Source organism: Monodon monoceros, unplaced genomic scaffold, assembly GCF_005190385.1.
Source record: "Monodon monoceros isolate NGI ecotype Baffin Bay Population unplaced genomic scaffold, NGI_Narwhal_1 Super_Scaffold_19, whole genome shotgun sequence".
NCBI lineage: Eukaryota > Metazoa > Chordata > Mammalia > Artiodactyla > Monodontidae > Monodon > Monodon monoceros.
Genome location: NW_021703775.1, coordinates 83,168,682 through 83,186,013, shown reverse-complemented (window position 1 = coordinate 83,186,013; position 17,332 = coordinate 83,168,682).

The following is a 17,332-nucleotide window of genomic DNA, read 5'->3' as shown; positions in this document are numbered from 1 at the left end:
GGGAGGGTGACAGATCGAGCCTCTTTCAGCTGACAGCTCAGGGACACCAAGAATGCACTTCCCTCTGCTCTCCCACCTCAGAATTGCAGCTTTCTTCTCAAATGAGAATTTTCTGACCCCCACCTCCACCCCAAAGCACTGGCCAAAGTACTAACCATACTGAGTAGCCCTGAGTTCATCTGTGAAATGCACACCCCCTGATCTTAGCCAGCCAAGTGCTGGAAAGCTTCAGGGGTGTAGACAAAAAGCTGGTTTGATGAATGAAGGTTTACATTTATCTGCTCTGGGTGCTGGAGTAAAAGCACATGCAACCCTTGTCCCAATATGGGCAGGATATCCATTACTTGGCGCTCTTCCTAGCATTTACTCATTTAGGTTTAGAGAATAACACTTATCTTCCTGCCTATAGAGTCCCATGTCCAAGAAATAAAAAAATGGATGTAATGGACAGTAATGCCTAATGTCAGATTTGGGGAAACTCTTAATAGTTTCTCTTTACAAAACTCCAACAGATTTTCTTATTTGTCTCTGAATTCTCCGTACATATTTTGACATCTATTTCATTTTGTGTCTATTATGTTCAAGGCACTCTGATGGGCTTTATAAGTGTGTTGCATTGTTGTCTGTGTCTGGCATAATATGTTTAGATTTCTGTCTCCTTACCATACAAGAGGTAAGATAACGTTTATTTTTTAATTTACTTTAAGGATTAAATGAATGTAGGGTAAGTTAAAACATACAGTATTTAGTATACAGATTAAAAGTCAGCTGGGCAAGGAACGCATCTGTATTGTTTGCCCCTACATCATTAGCTCCTAGCTCAGTGCCATGCACATAAAATGTAGCTAATAAGTATCTGTTCACTCATCTGTAGTAGTAGCAACGGCAAAAGAAGACGTTCTAATACTCATCTAATGTAAAATCTCAGCTGTAACCTGTGCATTGAAATACTATGGGTACTTTACACCTATTTTTTATTCTAAGTCTCACATTCACTCTGAGAAGTAGATCACCTTACATTCATTTAATAATAAAAGAAATTTGGGCTAACAGGGTTTAAGTGACTCTGCAAAAGGCTCACTATTTGTGTTAGAGCCAGAATTTGAACCCAGACCCATAAGTCTAAGCTCAATACTATTTCCTCTGGGCCATAATGGGGAGAAACATGAACTTGTCCACACCTGAGGCAACTACTGCTACGAGGTGCCCTCTTCACTTTCAGCTGGTGGAATTACAGTGATCTGTGGTCTGGCCACCTTACCCTCCACTTGTGAGTGATGTTGATGCTAGGACTTTCACCTGCATTGTCACAATCTTCTTCAGAATAATTCTGGGAGGCAAGTGCTAGCATCACAGCTGAACTGGTTGAAGCTGAGTTGGGGGAGGATCAGTATCTCCCAGCCTCACCCAGCTTTGCCTCCAAAGCTTGCTCTTGGAATCACTGTGCTTCTCACACAGCCATGAATAGGTAGGACATTCAAGGGTGGCACCTCTACGGCTTTCCATGTCTCCAGATTAGCATTCCAAAATCAGATTTGCGCAAATGACAACGTAGCTCAGACTGACCAATAATACCAACACTTCTGCATCACTGCACTCGTGATGTACAGCTGTTGTTCTTGGTACTTTAACTCATTCAAGTGCACATATTTTATAAATTGATACCTGTTGGTGATATATAAAATGGTAAATCTCCAGGATTATCACCTTTTGAATAGTCGTCAAAACATAATCAACATCTCATGCAAACATTACTTTGCTCAGCCTTTTATAATCACCTATTTTTATATGGCCAGCCTGTGACCAAATGGATAAATAAGGGTCCTGTTGATGAGGACCTCAGAGCAGAGAGAGTAGACTAGCAGATAGGTGAGTAAGCAGATAACTAGAGTGTACTGAGCTAAGTGCACTATGTGCGTTTGTACAATGAGGGATGCACTGAGATGGAAAAACCCACCTTCCCTGTCTCTTCCAAAAGGCTAATGCACAATATGGCCCTGCCATTGAATAAATGGCTCAGGTGACAAAAAAAAAAAAAAAAAAAAAAGTAGAAGATGTGAAATTTCAGACTAAGGCACGGAAGTTTCAAAGACAGTTTGTGATGCCAGAGACCAGTTTCATGAGACTGAGCAGGTCATAGATATTGACAGTTGACAGGCTTGGTGTACAAAGAGGAGATTTGAGCTAGATCTCAATGAACCCTGATGGTCATGCTAAAATATAGCTTTGAACCCAAGAGAAACATTTACCCAGTTTCCTCTTAGTGGATAAATATGCTCTGTGGAGGCAAGGGGCAGCCTCCAATCAATGTGGTGCACAGATCAGTGTGCTGCAGTCGCAGTGCAGCTGACAGCAAAGAGTTTGGACCAGAAGAAAATTGTTCGTACTTCTTTTAACAACTATAGTAAAACCTCATTTTTCATTTCTTAAAAGTAATCTTTAATTACTTTACCATGTTTTGTGAACTATTATAAACATTTTGACAAAAACAGAGCATAAAATAATGAACACCTATATACCACTCCTAAATTTATTAAGTGGCCACCGTAGGCCTATTTGCTACAGATGATTTTTGTGTGTGTGTGTATTTATAAACATTACATAGCTGGCGAGGTGCCTGTGTACTGCAGTTGGATTCCTTTTCCCTGATTCTCCCATAGAGATGATCACTGACATGCATTTAGAGTTTATACTCCTAGGCAAGTGTTTAAAGGGTTACTATTTATCATGCAAATTTAAAAAAAAATTTTCTAGGTTTGAAAACTTTTAATAGATGATATCACATTACATAGGCATTTTCTTCCAATATATGTGTATTTTTTTTCTTTTGCTAAAGCAACATGCTTTAGAGATTTTTGCTACTGATGCAAATAGCACTTCTTTATTAATTTTAACTGTTGAGTAGTATTTGATCACTTTTTTTATTCATCTTTTGAGGTTCATTTTTTTTTGAGGGGAGTTGGCAAGGAAAAATGCAACTACATAGAATTTATCATCAAAATTACTGCACCAGAAGGTAAAATCTATATGCAGCAGTGTGCATGAAGCTAAGGCATTAGCTGGCTTTGCCACCAACTTCCATGGATCATCTGTCCCATTCTGTGATCCACTGTTTAAATTTCTCTTTACATAGGTGTTCCAAGGGGTTTCCTAGAAATCCCATAGAGACCAGGAAAACATACTTGTTCCATGTTTTCATTGAAAACATTTTTAATGTTTCTATTTGATGGGGCTCTGGATTCTTTTAGGGTATTACGCTTACATGTTGGGAATTCCACTCTTTTGGTGAGCATTCATGACCATTTCTGTGGCTCTATCTCTGTTCATCTCATAGCTATTTCTGTCTAAATTATTTTCTAGGATTATCCTCAAAGAGAGTGGTCATTTCTGCATTGGCTGGCTAATTGAGGGTGGAGAATGTTTATTGTATGAGCATTGAATCTACCATTTTCAACTGTCCCACCATCTCTGCCCCGGTATACTTTAGGCCATTTGGGAGGACTCGAACCTAAATTATTTTACTGTTAAGTGATAAGGACATATTTATTTGATGAGGTAGAACTTCTGAGCAGAAGAGGGAAAGCACCATTCTTTGGGAACTGCTGTGCATCAGACACTAGGCAGGACATTTTCACCTCTCTCATTTTGATCTCCCTCCCTGCTCCATCTAAAGGCTTGCGGGAGACAGATTTTTCCCCATTGCAAGTGAAACAAATGAGGAGAAAGAACATTAAATAATTTGTCCAATGTCACACAAATAGAGCAATGGAAAATAAGTACGGTTTTATTTCGAGTCTAAAATTTTATTTTTAGCTCAATAATAAAATAAATGTCTTTTAGTTAAATAAAAATAAAATTATATTCATTGAATATTGTCCTAGTGTGTTCTGAGGTCTGCAGCCATCCTGGTAAACTGCACAATAGGGAGGATATGTGAGGACCCCGTGTGCCTTTAAACACATTATCCAAACACTCTCAGTTTTTCTTGAACTCGACAGGCATATTCTGTGAATATTCTATTCTTTAAAATTATTATTTCAAAAACTTACCAGTGGATTGGCATAGCTTGCAGGTTGTATCATTAAAACAATTACGCTGCAACAGCCAAAATACATTACAAACATCAGAACCAGCAGCTTAACACTCTTCTTTGCACAATTCCTTAGCATCGTAGCCAGCCAGATCCAGATCTAAGCAACTCTGCATTTGAGTGGAAGATCCCAGGGAGAAGTGGTGTTTGCAGTTAGTTGCCTCTGAAAGGCAGTGTGATGGTTAGCAAACCAGATGTCTTAACACATAGGAGGCTTCCGGGGCAGATACCCACCCACAGATTCTCAATTAGGGAAATCTACAATTAACATGACAGCGAGGAGAAGGGTCTGGTGTGCAATTAAAATATTTTGGCTAGTTCTTATTTTGCTGAGATATTGGTTAATAGTCTTCAAAAATTCATATGAAATCCAGTTATTTGCTAAAATGTGAGACCATTTATAAGGGAGCAAGCAGTAATTTGATAAACTTGTGTTGGATTTATTTTTTAGAATCTGCTTCAAGGCTACGAATCACGGATACTATGATATGGTTTAGACAACAAAAAGCATAATCCTCATGGGATTTGAGAAGACTCAAGAAGTGAACTGAAGGTGAAAAAGTCCAATAACAATGAGTAAAGATTCTTCTAACAGCTTCAGCAATTCTAATGCATCTTGAGCCCCAGAAGATTTTGGAGTTTGCAGCTGCAGATGACAATTCTTTTTCTTTCCTTTTTTTTTTTTTTTTCTTCTCAAACTGAATTTCAACAATGAGGCAAGTGATTGCAGCATGGCAATAGACAAAAGCTGTTTTCAGAGGATTGCCTGCTTGCAAAGGCCTGGGAAACCCATGCTTCCAAGTCACAAACAATAGGTCTTTTAACCTAACACATTGCCCCAAACTGGGTGGTAAACACAGTTCCCAAAATTGTCACAGTTCAACATATTAGAAAACCTACAATAAGAAAAGCTTAGCATAGTTTTCTGTGCTCCAGTTACAAAGATGAGCCTTATGGAAGAGCCTCTTTCACAAGCTGGCTAGCAGCTCCCTCCAGTACGGAATTGTGGTATGAGTCTCACTTCCACCTGTATCCTCAGAGCAAGAATATCATCACTACAACATACACAGGAACATAGTCATCAATAGTTTGGGGTCCACTGGAGTTGATAGTGGGGATCCATATGGACTAGAGAATATGTAGAAATTCACTCTGATTATTGTCTCTCTACTCATCCATCCCTCCAGTTAAGCTGTACTTTGAAAGAAATAAATGATTGTTTTTCCTCTGCTCTGAAAATCCCTTAAGTTTTAATGCTACTGTAAATATATTTAAAGACATGAAAATGATCGTTGGTAGATATAAAATGAAACTCCACAGTCATTCATTCAATCTTTCAACCAATTTGTTTGATGATGGAAGGTCATGGCACTATTGTTGTAGTTTCTGGAGATACAGAAGTAGACACAGTGGGGTCCTTCCCTCACATTTTATAAGGGGAGGAGTATATTTTAACTCAGTTATATGTAGTGAGTTAGATGATTGAACACTAAAGATAAAACGCTGAATGATGATTATGCAGCTGAGAATGAGTGATCAATGTGTCCCAGAGAAAGCAGGAGTTGAGTAGGTAGTAGCTGAATACAAACAAAAAAAGTGGGAGTCTGCTAGATAGACACGGATACAAAGGCCATTCTAACCAGAAGAAATTGCATAGGGACACAAAGGCAAGAAGTGATAGTAATGATTAGTATTTATTCAGCACTAACTATACACCAAGTGCCAGGCTGAGCACTCCACCGGCCCTATTTCAAATATTCCTTGTGACAACCTTATGAGAACAGTACTGTTATTATCCCCACATCGTATGTGATAAAACTGAGGTTTGAGAATTAAGTATCTTGTTCAAGTTAAACAGCTAGCGAGTAAACGAGGTGGGATTCAAACTCAGGTTTCTTTTTCATCCCAGAAACAGTCTCGAAATGTCCTATTGCCAGGACATAGTAAGTGACCTGGAGTTGTGGAGTTGGACAAAAAGGTTCAGCATCAGGCAGGAGCCATTCATCTGTAAGACACAGATGTAAGTGGGAGTGTTTGTAGCACTTTAAACAGGGGAGCGACTTCACCATATGAATATTTTCAAAAGATACCTTTTGTAGCTATTGCACAGACAGGATTGGCAGAGAGGAGCTCGGAGGGATTGGAAGCTGAGATGAGGTAGAAATTTGCAAACTTGATGAGAGATAATGAGGGCTGAACAGAGGCAACTGCATGGAGATGGTGTGCTGAGGATGGATTTGCAAGATATTTGAAAATTAAAAGTCTACATGGCTGGCTAAAAGAAGTGTCACTGCAGAGAAATGCCCAAGTGTCTGGGTAGAGAGCCTCGGTGAAGTGTATCAAGCATAACAAAGATTCTATAAACAGGATAGCTAACAACTCCCACTGATGATCTGCTGTCTGTCACCATCAATAAGCTGTTTCCAAGTACTGATGCTGTACAGGGAGGTGAGCATGCACAGATCAACAGGGCTAACTTCCTGTGTTGCAGGAGCCTCCAGAAAGCTTAGGAGAGAGTAAACCAACACAAACAACACTATAACCAGATCTGACTCATGTCTACAATGGGGCTGGAGAGTGGGTGCAGGCTGTAATATCACAGGAGAGCAGAGGAGAAATGGCCATTCTGGGCTGGATTTGTGCAGCCGATGGTGCTGGAGAAGGACCTTGAGCTTAGAAGATGGGAGGATACACAAGCATGTATAGTGACAGCCCTCCAGTCAGCGTGCTCATACAATAATACCTGGAGTCTAACTTCCATACAGAATTTCTGTGTGACTTACAGGTCGAGTGGTAGATTCACCTCAGACTGTAGAAATCCTTGAAGGAGATCATTAAGTGATCTGTTGTTTCATGTTTTCTGCGTCTTTAAGTGTTTATATTGCTTCTCTAGACATTAACATGCATTGGAATAGCATGTCGTGCATGCTAAAATTTAAATTCTTAAATTGCACCCCAGGGAATCTGAGTCAGGATTTATGGGATGGGGCATGAGGACCTGGCTCTTTAATCATAGCAACCAAGTGGTTCTGATGGAAGTGCCTGGAGGCCACTGGAGGAACACTGCTCTAGGAAGCATGAGCCAGGGAGAATTTTATCAGGATAATGACAGCTAGGAAATTGTATATTAGAAAATATAAACAGTCAGCACCTTACTTCTATTACAGTGGTGAATGAATGGCATAATATGAAATAAATTTTGTATGAAATGAACACAAAAATCCCTATGGATATTCAAATTGGAGTCTTCAGATTCCTTAGGTGTCTCTTATACTCCTTTAGTATTATTTTCTCTCATTTCTCTCACTTTTCTCTCAAACTCTCACATTTTATCTATCTAGTTTCTCCTCGCCACTTGCCCAACTCTGATTTCTCTTTCAGCTTCTCCACATCCCTTTCTTTGTCCCTGACCCCTCACCATCCCTGTTTCACCTACTTTTTCATTCTGTGGTCTAATTTCTGCCTTTCCTTTCATCATTGCAGCACCCATCTTATAGAGCTAATTTCTCTGTTAATTCTTTCGTAGCTTTCCCTCGGTGTTGAATTGTGTCAAATACGTTTTTGTATCTACTGAAATGAGTACATATTTTTTCTCTTTATTCTGTTAATATGATGCATTGTGCTTATTGATTTTTGGATGTTAGACCAACCTTGCCTTTCTTTGATAAATCTCACTTACCCATGACATTGTGTGCATCTATACTCAATTTGGTAATACTTTGTTAAGTGTGTGGTATCTGTACATAATGAATTTTTCAGTTCTTGTAATGACTTAGTCTACTTTTTATACAGGGTAATTCTGGATTCATAAAATTAGTTGGGGAGTGTTTCCTCCTCCTTTATTTTATGAAGGAATTTTTGTAGCATAGCAATTATTTCTTCCTTATATTTTGGATAGAATTCACCAGTGATGCCATCTGAGCAAGCTTTTTTTTTTTTTTTTTTCAGAAGGTTTTTCATTATGAATGCAATTTATTTAATTGATAGAAGTCTACTCTTTTTTTTTTTTTCTATTTCTACTTAGGTTACTTTTTCAAAAATTAGTGTCCTTTTAGGAATTTTTCCATTTCATCTAATTTGTTAAATTTACTAGCATAAATTGTTCATAATAATTCTGTATCATCCTTTTACTTTCTGTAGTACCTTTGTTAATGTCCTCTTGTTTCATCCCAAATAATAGTACTTTATGTCTTATATTTATTTTCCTGATCAGATAGCTGGGGGCCTATTTTAGATATGAGTATGAGTTGTATAAATTCTGGTTTCTGTTTTTTTGTTTTGTTTTTTTTCTTCTAAGTGTATCATTTGTTTTGTTTTGGTGGGCAGTTATCTTGGTTGAAATCAAGATGAAAATTCTGTTTTTTTTCTTTAGCTCTGATCCCAAATGACATACATTTTTTTAAAGCTGAGCTCCTTTGAATATGCTTCAGCCAGAGATGTGTGCAGACAAAATTTGGAGGTTCCCTAACTGGCTACTTTCCTTCTGGGTCTTTTCTTCTCCTCTCATTCTCATTCTCTCTCTCTTTTTCTTTCCCTTGCTCCTTCTGCATTTGCCGCTGATTTCACCATGTTAAAAGCTATGATAATAGCAACTCTACTGTGCATAATTCTCTCCATTTGCTATGTACTACCTTTTCAAATCTGAATGCTTCTTTTAACTCTCCAATGCCTTTAGATAACTACATTATGTTCAGAGTTTATACTTGTAATTTGTAGAAAGATAGGTCATGCGCAGTCTTACTTAGAGATTTCCCAAAACAGATCTACATCTTTCTCTGTTCTCATTTTTTAAAGGAGTCTTCGCTGTAAAGAAAATTGTAGTTTTTTTTTTCTTTTTCTTCTTCTGTTATTTGACTTCTTAAAGATCTTCATCCATTGTATACTATCTTGCATTGTTTCTGACAAGAAGTCTGTAGTCACTCTTATCTTTGTCCTTATGTGTCTTTCTTTACTTGCTTTTTAAAAAGTTTCCCTTTCTCAAATTATACTGCAATAATTTATTATGATGTGTTTTTGTTGTGGTTTACTTTATCCTTATCCTGCTTGGGTTTTCCTAAGTTTCTTGGCTTTGTGGGTTGTAGTAAATAGTCTGACTCCACTTTTGATGTTGGAATACTGACATCCTTTAAGCACCACTCCTCCCTCTTCCCTTCTGCCCACTTCTGGAAAACCTTATAAGAAAGTCCAAGGGCTCCTCCTTTAACAGACTCTCACCCCACCCTACTCTCTAACAACAATAAAAACCCGAAGTCATTCTCCTTTCCTTTCCTGTTCTCTCAAGCCATTTTCAGACCAGCTTGGGAAGCCTGCCTTATACGTCCCAGATAACACATTATGTGAATAATACAACTTTTCAAACCTTCTTGAAGTATGTGTTTGCAACATCATGCTTTGATACTTGAACAAAATGTTTGAGTTGAGCTCCTTCTTATATCTTCAGGTGTATATAATACAGATTCAAACTTTTCATCAAATTTTGACAATTTGTATCAAAAAATTTGATACAAATATTTAAAAAAATTTTTTTTTCTAACTTATTTTGGAACACAAAATTTTTTATATGAGACCGTTTGATATTGTCTCACAGTGTACTGAGCTTCTCTTAAATTTTTTAGGCATTTTTTAATGTCTGTGCTTCAATTGGTGTAATTTCTAACATCTGTTTTTAAATCTTTGAATTTTTACTCAATGGTATTTAATTTACAATTAAGATCATTCACTGAATTTTTCATTTACAATGATTTTCAGCTTTAGAAATTACATTTGGTTCTTTTACAAATATTTAATTTCTTCCATCATTATTTTCATGCTTTCCTTTAAATCTTTGAGATGTTTATACTAGCAATTTTATGGCTGTGGTCAGGATCCCATAATTTCTGTTATTACTGGATTCACTTGTACTGGCTTATTTTTTGTCTGGTTATGTGTCATAGTTTATTGCTTCTTTGTAAACTAGTGATTTTTAACTTGAGCCTATGTTATTAAAAATTGGATGTTATGCTTTGTTGTTGTCTTTAAAGACTATTTCACTTTGTTTCCCTCCAATCATGTCTGAGCTCTGGAAATTGATCAGCTTATAGCTCCTTTGTTTTTCTTTGTCCAGCATGTGAAATTTCACTTTATGCATGCAAAACTTGGGCTATAACAATGGATTCAAGGGAACTACTCTATATATTTTGGAACTCTTAGATCCCTTCTCTCTGGTACATTGCCTTCTAAATTTCATTTACCTAAGCCTCTACAAACTACCATCTCTGCCTCCTCAACTCAATAGTTTTGTCACTCTCAGCTTGGGTTATCATTTATTTCAAAAAGATCCATAAAATATCTCCAGCGAGACAACTTGTTTTCCTGATCTAAGGGATATATCTGAAAGAGTTATTCCATGCATTTTCTTTATTTTTCTACTTATTTTTGGTTGAAGAATAAAACCAATATCAAGTACTCCTTCATTGTTGAAAATGAGAGTTCTCAAACCTGCTTTAATACTTTAAAAAACTTTTTAGACAAATAGAGGTTCAAACTAACTTAAATTTTAATGATATTTGGCACTTTCAGTGAGAATAACTCAGCTTAGGTAGCAGTGAAATAAGTGGAAACCTTTACACATGGCTAAGTTCACAGTGGTCTAGCCAGGATAGATCACAACCTGTTCTATGTGGTCTTAAAAAAGGTTTTGTTTATGCTTTAAAAAACAACTGTGAGATGCATTCTTATTTCACAAATATTAAAATGTATTTGTTCATGTTATAATCAAAGAGAATGGACTATTATGAAAAAGAGAGAGATAGAAAGGAGAACATGAGATTAAGAAAGATACAGCTATATTCATAAATATAAAAGAAACCCCAGGAAAATGGTAAATACTGTAAACTAGCAATCCCCAACCTTTTTGGCACCAGGAACTAGTTTTGTCAAAGACAATTTTTCCACAGACAGGGGTTTGGGGGCATGGTTCAGACGGTAATGTGAGCGATGGTTCAGGTGATAATGCAAGCAATGGTTCAGGCAGTAACGTGAGTGATAGGTCAGGTGGTGATGCGAGCGATGGGGAGCAATAGGGAGTGGAAGATGAAGCTTCGCTTGCTCACCCACCACTCACCTCCTGCTGTGCAACCAGGTTCCTAACAGGCCACGATTGGTACTGGTCCACGGCCTGGGGGTTGGGGACCCCTGCCATAGACTGATGGATTTTCCACACATCATTTTTTTCTTTTCCTTCCATTTTCTGCTAGAATAAATGTATTATTTGTACAATAAAGATGTCTTTTAACAAATGGTGCTGAAACAACTGGATAGTAATATGAGCAAAAAAGAAATTCAGCCCTATCTTGAACCATATGCAAAATTAAGTATAATGGGGTAAAAAACAACTATGAACCAACTAGAATACAATGTTTTGACCACTAGAATCAAGATAAATATGTAAGTTGGGAAGGTTTGTTCATATTGAAGCCTGGGACTTGGGATGTCAGGAATGACTTTTAGCGTGGGTATTAGTCAAAATGATTTTGGAAGAGAAGGATATTCTGAGCACAGCAACCAGCAAATGCAAATGTACAGAGACACGGTACTGCCCAGTGATTTCTTTGTGCTGAAGTATAGTGCGCAGTATTTAGCCAATTATTGAGAACTTACAATGGCTGAGCAATGTTATACGTAGTTCACATATATTGCCTCATTTAAACATAGAAAACACACTTATTTCTAGATTATTGCTTCAACATCTGCCTACCTCAACCATCCCATAAGAAATTCTGGGAACTGACGCCAGTTCCTAAAAATTCTTTATTACAGTTTCCCTAAAAGACGTTAGAAGCTTTCTTGGATGGATGGATAGGTAGATAGATAGATAGATGATAGGTAGATAGATAGATATACAGAACTCACCCAGATTTTTGTTTTATATTATGAAGAGGGAATTATGTAAGTCATTAAATTTGATCATATTTCTGACTTTGCTAGTCATTTTAATATCTCACGACATGATCTCTCTTTATGTTATCAGCTGTCCAATTTAAAAAAAAATGAAAATAAAAAAGCAAATGAGGCCTTTCAGATCTTCTGTGATTAATGGGAAAAGAAATACTGAAGCAGAGAACAAGACTAGCATGTGTATGTGCCAAAGAAACAGAAGCTGCACTGCCCCCAGCCATGCCTACCAGACTCAGCCAACACTCAGCCCACTGGAATACTAGTATTCCATCCAAGTCTGTCCCCAGGTCTCACCTCAAGGTCATTATGCCAGGTTCATGTCTGTCTTCCACCCAGAACCCCTAGTACCTGCTATCAAACCTCCTCCAGTGCAGAGACTCCAGGCGCATCATGGGAAAGTGAGATGCAGTCTGGCAGGGAGAATTTTCACCCACATAGAGGTTCTGGCCTCAAACTGGAGCCTTTACCACAGGCCATCTGTCTCAAGTTATCAATCCCTTGGATCTTCAGGGATCAGAGAAATGGGCTGCTTTGTTCTGAGTCTTATGCTAATGTGCCTCCTGACATACTGTTTGTAAGAGTAGAAAAACATACAATGTAATATTAACAATGGCAAGCCTCTGGTGATGGGTTTGGTAAACTGTATTTTCCAAATTACTTTCTGTATCTTCTTAGAAAACAATTAAAATTTATTTTAAGCTATGAATACAGTACTGTTTCTGTTCTCTGTATTTATTTCATTATTTATTATATGTACATTCATTTATTACTTTAAAACTTAAAAGAAATTCTTTATGATCTTATTTCAAAATATCATAAGAAAATTATGTGACTTGACTCTAGGGAAATTCACTACCATCCATATTACTATTGAAATCTGTGATCTTGTTGGAGACATTTTCATATGTCTGTTTTCATTACATTAAAAGATATTCAAAGTAAATATGCCATAAAGGAGAAGCTTGTTTGCCAACCAATATTCCAGAATATTTTATAACCATGAACAAAGAAATGTATTAAGGAGACCATTTTCTTCTCTGTTATGCATAAGAGCAGTGCCAGGTTGTTATATATTACGGGGCTGTGACTGAGACAAAATGCACATGGTTTAGACACTATAGACATGTATTTTGTTATAATATGCAATTTAAAAATAATGTTGACAATAATTCTGTAACCTGCCCCATGCCGAAATATAAAAATACATTTTCTTTCTTCAAGAAATGCATAATTAACTTTCTAAGAAACATAAGAGATAGTCCCACCAAGCACACATACATATAATATTATGTGACCCAACTGGACTGTAAGGTAAATCTAATCTTTACATGTTTGTCCCTATTTTAGTGAATTTGTAACTTTAACCTTTGGAGTTCTTATTTTTGTTTTATTAAAAACATCAACTTTAAGCATTTTTTGTCAGTACTTTTGATTTCTAAAACGAAGTCTACCACATCATAGGGCAATGACCACTGAGTAGAATTTTCATAAGCTCGGTAAGGCTAGATATTTGAATTGGCTTTTCCTCTGTTCTTGTTGTATATGAAAGCCCCTAAACAAAACTCCAAGAAATGAGAGAGCAAGAGATAGAGATAGAGAGAGAACTCATAGTATGAAACAGGAGAGATAAAGGAAGAAAAAGAAAGTGGGGAGGGAAAAGGAAGGAAAGAAGGAAGGAGGGAGGGAATGAGGGAAGGAAGGAATGAAAGCGAGAAGGAAGGAAGGAGGAAGTAAAAAGGAAAGGAAAGAAAAGAAAAAAGATGAGAAGAGAACAGAAAAGAAGTTCCATGGAGTAATAAATGATGAAGACGTTTCAAGCATTGATGAATTCACATCCTGTTCCTTTGTTGTTGTTTTTTTTGTCTCCAACCTGAAATATAAGACAAACAATAAGCAATTAATCTGTAATTATCCTAGGAATAAAGACAGACTGTTTTTTCAAAATTCTCTAATCTATTCAAACTTCTGTATAGTTTGCTTTTTCCAAAACTGCTGGATCCCCCAAATCACTTCACTAATCAACTCTACATGAGGTTAAAAAATCTTTCCAGCACCTAAACACTTTTTCCAAAACTGCTGGATCCCCCAAATCACTTCACTACTCAACTCTACATGAGGTTAAAAAATATTTCCAGCACCTAAAGACCATCATCCTCATCTTTAAGTAAGAGCAGAGAAACTATCTTTCCATCATCTTGATGAGCTGAAGGACCGCAAGGTTGCAGCCAACAGAATCAACTCTGGATTTCGGGTAAGTCTTCCCAAAGATGAAAGAGCAGGAGGACCAGCAGTCTGAGATGACTGAAACTGACACTGGTCTTAATGACTGATTCTGGTGATTCTGGCCATACAACACATGATGGGAATTTTATTTGAACACCATCCCTTTACCTTCAAATTTTCTAGGTCATTTGGTTGAAAGTTTACCTCTCATAATTCAAGAATTTAGCTTTTTGACCAATGTAAAGTCTTTTTCTTCCAAAAGTTTATTTTTCTCCTTTTTATGTTTATTATTAAAAGTGATTTGCTTTGATTTGCATTTCTCTAATAATTAGTGATGCTGAGCATCTTTTCATGTGTTTGCTGGCCATCTGTATGTCTTCTTTAGAGAAATGAGTATTTAGGTCTTCTGCCCATTTTTTGAAACTAATGAGAACCTACTGTATAGCATGGGGAACTCTACTCAATGCTCTGTGGTTACCTAAATAGGAAGGAAATCCCCAGAAGAGGGGATACATGTATACATATGGCTGAGTCACTTTGCTGTACAGCAGAAAATAACACAACATTGTAAAGCAACTATACTCCAATAAAAATTAATTTAAAAAGTGATTTGCTTTGTCTTCCATCATTTCATTTTCCTTTTTCTTATTTTTCTATATTATTGGCTATTTCCTTTGTTTATCTTTTGTTATATATTTTCAGTTTTCAAGTTTTTACCACCTGGCAAATTCGAAGGCATAGCTTGTTTTAAAAATACTATTTATAGACTGAAGACTTCCGAATGTATACCTCCAGGCCAGAATTTTCTTAACTCCAGAACCACAACTCTCCATTGGTATATCCACTTGGGCAGTCTCATATACATTTCAAAATTTACGTGCAGAGAACTCCATTATTGATCTTGCTCCTCATCTCCTTCCCTCTGGTCTTCTCTGCCCAAAAAACCAGTATTTCCATGCCTTCCATTCCTCCGGCCAGTGTATCATCAGCAACTCCTTCAGCCTGCCCATGTCTAATCCATCACTAAATTCTATCAGCATGTCCACCAAATCTCTCCAATATCCACTACCATAAGCCTAGACCAAATCATCAACTTCTTTTGCTACAACACCTTCCTACATGGTCTTATTGAACCAGCTCTTGATCTATTCCAATCAGTTTTCAACATAAAAGTCAGATCAATTAAAACATTTAAATTAGAATTTTAAGATAATTTCTTTAAAATAATTACTGTATTAAGTTCCAACATTACTAGGTTGAGAGAGTATCCCCTTCCTGGTGTAAGAGGAGGGAGGGCATGACTATGGTGGGATACTTCTCAACTATTGCTTTGTTCACCCAATTCTGAATAGTCAGGCCACTTTTTTTGAGAATTTGCATTTTAGAAATGCCTTCTGTAGCACACTGACTGATGAATTAGACTGCATACTTTTTATGTTTGTTTTATCCAGTTTCAGAGTATGAACTGTCTGAATGCATGCCCTTATACCACCATATTTCCTGGAATATGGGTCACACAATTAAGCTGAACTTGATTGCCATATGTTACCTCTGTATGTCAATTTGTTCCCATGATCTTTTTCGTCATGGCCCTATGGTTTTCTCTGAAGTAAAAGCTGCAATTATATCTTTTGCTTACCCTTTATTCATTATTGATTGAGCACATACTGGGTAAGACAAACTGCTTGTTCTATCTATAGGAGATATAGAGATAAGTAAAGTTCAGGCCCTGACTTCAGGGAATTCAGAATTCAGTGGACGACACGGGACACACATAAGTGATATATACATGTTATGCATATTTGTGCTCAGAGGAAGGAATGGCCACTTCTAAGGTAGTTATGAATGGGAGCTGGTAACTCTAAGACATAATATTGATCACAGATTTTAATTTCACTAATGACATATTTCCATACATTTTTTATGCTACTTTACTAGTGTTTAGGAAATAGCTCAGCATATGTCCCCTATCTAAAAGTTTACTTGAGATAGTCCATCATATGAAAGTTTCATCTTCTAAAAAAGACCATAATAACAACTTCTCAATTCAAGCCGGAATTACTCCTTAGTGAATCCAGCTTCTATATTGTACAAAGGAATTCAAGGTCAAAGAGTTTAAATTCAGTCCTGCATGCCCAAATAATACAAGAAGGAGGAAAATATTTAAAGAATATTTCCCTTAAAATATTAGCTTTTACCAAGGGTTTTAACATCTTCCACCTCTAAATTTATTTTTAAAGTATTGTGCAAGTACAGTGATTTACTGTATACGAAGTTTTAATGTAAACTGTGAAGAACCAAATCAACTGTGTGAAAAGTCCATGATTCAATAGGATTATAATGCACTGGAAAAAAAAAAAAACCTTAAAACTAGGGAAACCAAAAACAAGCAGTGTAAGGAAACAGTCTCCCAGTGTCATAATAACAAAGACATTGTTGATACTGTATATTTGGACTTCTTTTTGTTGTTGTTATTTTCCTCTTATAAAATAAGGCTTATTTAATACTATTTTAACCTTCTCAGAGTTTAAAAAATGAGAAAATGTTGATCTTTTATAGGAATAGAAAGTAGATGCATAGGAGAAAGATTTCAGCTATGTGTCACCAACTCCAACATGTAGTATTCGTAATAAATTGCCTGTAGGGTCTAAATATGTTGCTGAGAAATGTGGACAAGACAAACAACAGTAGGGCATAATTTAGAGCAAGTGCAAGGTTAAGACAAAGCTCCTGAATGGTGGCAACCTCATTCCAACAAAATACATTGTTGTGGGGGGGGTTATACTATCTCAAGACTTAAGAGGTGGTAAACTATTGGATTTGACTTCTCTGTACTTAGATTTCTTTTTTCTATAAAATCAGAAGTTTGAACCAGGTACCCAATAAAGGACAAATCCACCTCTAAAACTGTTTGATCATGAAATGTCAATTCTGGCAAGTACCCGCAGCTAAGTTTTTCTTTCCTTTGGTACCTAAATAATACTTAAACACAGCCATGATGGATGGGAAACATCTATGGACTCTCCATGAAGTGCTTTTTAAAAAATTATATTCTGTTTTTTTTAAACTCCAATTACATGTACA